At 45.6% G+C, this 3,544-nt stretch overlaps 1 pseudogene; it reads left to right on the top strand.

The window, feature by feature from the left end:
- Positions 1-2,450: 2,450 nt before the first annotated feature.
- On the top strand, positions 2,451-3,142 carry LOC110300364 (ubiquitin-conjugating enzyme E2 D3 pseudogene; annotated as a pseudogene).
- The last annotated feature ends 402 nt before the right edge of the window (positions 3,143-3,544 follow it).

The following is a 3,544-nucleotide window of genomic DNA, read 5'->3' as shown; positions in this document are numbered from 1 at the left end:
TCTACCAACCAGTGCTCATACCTCCTGGTTTATTTCCCTTCTGTGAACTGATAATCAGTAACTCAACACTTGCTTCTGCCTCAGATCCAGGCTCAGCTTCCCACTGAGCAGGCTTCTGCAAATACAAAGAGTCAACTGGCCATGGGTAAGATGCCAAGTGTTTATGCTGGCCTGGTCCCTGCTGGTACATTCTGGATTAGAGGTGGGCTTACTTATGAAATTTCTATCTCTGTAGGCCACCAGTGTTGGGACTGTCCCAGCCAAAATAAGATATTCATGAAAGTGTCACTCTTCATATGATGTCTGACATCAAAGTGACTTCACTGGCTGTGTAGGCTCCTCTCAGTCTTCCTTCTAGGGACACCATTACCAAGAGGAGTTATCCTGCTCTGTTGTTCCTAGGGATCTTTCATCTGTGCACTACGTTCCCTGTATGGACAATTATTCTACTTGTTTTAAAGTAACTAAAGAATTCTCTGTCTCTCTCTCTCTCTCTCTCCCCCTCTCCCCCTCCCCCTCTCCCCCTCTCCCTCTCTCCCTCTCTCCCTCTCCCTCTTGTTTGGGATATATTTTTTGTTTTGGGGTTGGTTTGGGTTTTATTTTTTAGAAACGTTCAACTGTGTAGCCCAGGCTAGCCTAGTAACTCACCATCCTCCTGTTTCTGCCTCCATTGTGTAGGGATTACCAGCATGCACCACAAGGCTGGTACTCCATTGGCTCCTTTCTCACTGAGCCCAGCACAGTATATATTCCTCACAGAGGACATGCTTTTTCCCCCAGAACATTCCTCATCACCGACCTCAGGAAACAGACCACACTACAGCTGAAGCACACATGAAACTGCCTAAAGCCATGTCTGTTTCCCTCCTCCTTGAAGAGTTACAGCCTAATGTCCTAAACTGGCAGATGGTTCAATGCTCTACCATGTGTGTACAAGAAGGTAGTGGATTCAGTATCCAAGGCAGGGATGAGTAAAGGTCGTAACAGAAGGGAAAGCTTGAGTGCCCCTTAAACAAAGTTCCTGCTCTTCTGAAAACTGAATATAGAGTTTGGACATGCTACTTCAAGCGGCTTTTAGCCTGCTGTGCATCTAGTCTATAAAACAATGTTAGACCAGACTCATTCTTGGATTGCTTATGAACCTCTCTAGCAATCTGTATTGGCTTCTTAGTATGGATTTATTCCAAAGAAAGTAGCAAGATTGGTGTGGACTCAGAGCTGTAGCTTCCAGGAATCCTCCAGCATGGTGGTCCTCCTGGGCCTTGATCTATGAACATCCTATCCCATGAGTGATGATGACTTAACTTTCACGACTTACTTGGGGTTAAAGTATCCCCAATATTTCTAGATATTGGGGATACCTCCCAATATGCTCAAAGCATACAGACAGTTTCCTGGTAATCTGCTGTCTTATGGATTTACTGCTACGAACAGACACCATGACCAAGGCAACTCGTATTAGGACAACATTTCATTTATGCTAGCATACAGGTTCAGAGGTTCAGTCCATTATCATCAAGGCAGGAACATCTGGTAGCATCCAGGCAGGCATGGTGCAGGAGGAGCTGAGAGTTTTATATCTTCATCTGAAGGCTGCTAGCAGAATACTGGCTTCCAGGCAGCTAGGATGAGGGCCTTATAGCCCACACCCACAGTGACACACCTATTCTAACAAATCCACACCTTCTAATAGTGCCACTCTCTGGGCCAAATCATCACATTTTCCATTTTTAAAAATCTTTTATTCATTCTTTAATGGTTTTATACATGTATACAATATATTATGACCATATCCATCCTCTTCTCCTTCTCCTAACTTCTCCCAGACCCAATCTATACTTCTGCCACCCAATCCCCAATTTCTCCTCCTCCCTCCCCCCTCCTCTTTCTTCTTCCTCAATATTCTACAGAATCCATATATCCATGGGTGTAGGTTCATACACTGGACTATGGTTGATCTACCAGGTAGTACACCCTTAAAGAAACTAAGTCTTTCTCCCCTGCCAGTCATCAACTAACTGTTAAATAACTCCTCAGCTAGGGGTAGGGACTCATGAGCCCCTCTTTGCTAGAATGTTGACTAGCTTGATCTTGTGCAACTCTTGTGCTAGCCGTGGATGTGGGTTCCTGAGCGCAGCAGACTTCTAGCTTTTACAATCTTTCTGCACCATCTTCCAAGATATTCCCTGAGCCCTTGTGAAAGGAATGTGACAGATGCCTCTGATGAGACCTGAGAGCTGCACAAATCTATTCACTGGCCATTTCCCCTGCCCCTTGGTTTGCTTAAGGTTTCTTTCTAGGACCCTGGAAACAGACACCTCCTGCTGAGTGCTAAAGACCTTGCAACTGCAGAGGTGCTGAAGGCCTTAGAAGCTTAGGCTCTGCCATAAAAGTTGAGAGCAGGGTGCTGTGTCCATGAGCCCTGTAGGGATGGGGAAGCACCAATTGCTGCGTGGGGAGGAGGCCGAGGACGCAGCTCGAGGGGGGCCCCCCCGGCCCTCGGCACCTGTGTTTGGCAGAGCCGGTGTGAGAAGAAGAGACAACCCTTCCCCGCCGCTGGGATAATCAAGAGTTTTGGCCAGAACTTTGAGTACACCTCGAGATAGTGAGGAGCCCGGCGAAAAGCACAGACTACGGCGCTGAAACGGATTAATAAGGAACTTAGTGATTTGGCCCGTGACCCTCCAGCACAATGTCCTGCAGGTTGGAGATGACATGTTTCATTGGCAAGCCACAATTATGGGACCTAATGACAGCCCATATCAAGGTGGTGTATTCTTTTTGACAATTCATTTCCTACAGACTCCCCCTTCAAACCACCTACGGTTGCATTTACAACAAGAATTTATCATCCGAATATTAACAGTAATGGCAGCATTTGTCTTGATATTCTAAGATCACAGGGGTCTCCTGCTTTCACTGTTTCTAAAGTTCTTTTATCCATTTGTTCACTGCTATGTGATCCAAACCCAGATGATCCCCTAATGCCAGAGATTGCACGGATCTATAAAACAGACAGAGATAAGTACAACAGAATATCTCGGGAATGGACTCAGAAGTATGCCATGTGATGCTACCTTGAAGTCAGAATCACCTGCATTATAGCTGGAATAAACTTTAAATTACTGTTAAAAAAAAAAAAGTTGAGGGCAGGACCTCTCTCTACTATGGTTAATTCTCAAGACAAGCCCTCAGGCTGGAGAGATGGCTCAGAGGTTAAGAGCACTGTCTGCTCTTCCAGAGGTCCTGAGTTCAATTCCCAGCAACCACATAGTGGCTCACAACCATCTATAATGAGATCTGGTGCCCTCTTCTGGTCTACAGGCATACATACAGGCAGAATGCTGTATACATAATAAATAATTCTTAAACAAAGAAACAACAAAACAAAACAGTCCTGAGTTCATTTCCCAGTGACTACAATGTATTGCTTTAAACCATACCTTTCCCTCCTGCCCTCGCTCCTTCCCTTCTTCCCCATCTCCACCCCCCACTCCCCTCTCCTATACACATCCTATTCATTCCCCACATCTCCTAAGAAGTC

Source organism: Mus caroli, unplaced genomic scaffold, assembly GCF_978045245.1.
Source record: "Mus caroli unplaced genomic scaffold, Mus_caroli_1 scaffold_10, whole genome shotgun sequence".
Taxonomy (NCBI): domain Eukaryota; kingdom Metazoa; phylum Chordata; class Mammalia; order Rodentia; family Muridae; genus Mus; species Mus caroli.
This window is presented reverse-complemented; position numbering and strand designations above follow the sequence as displayed.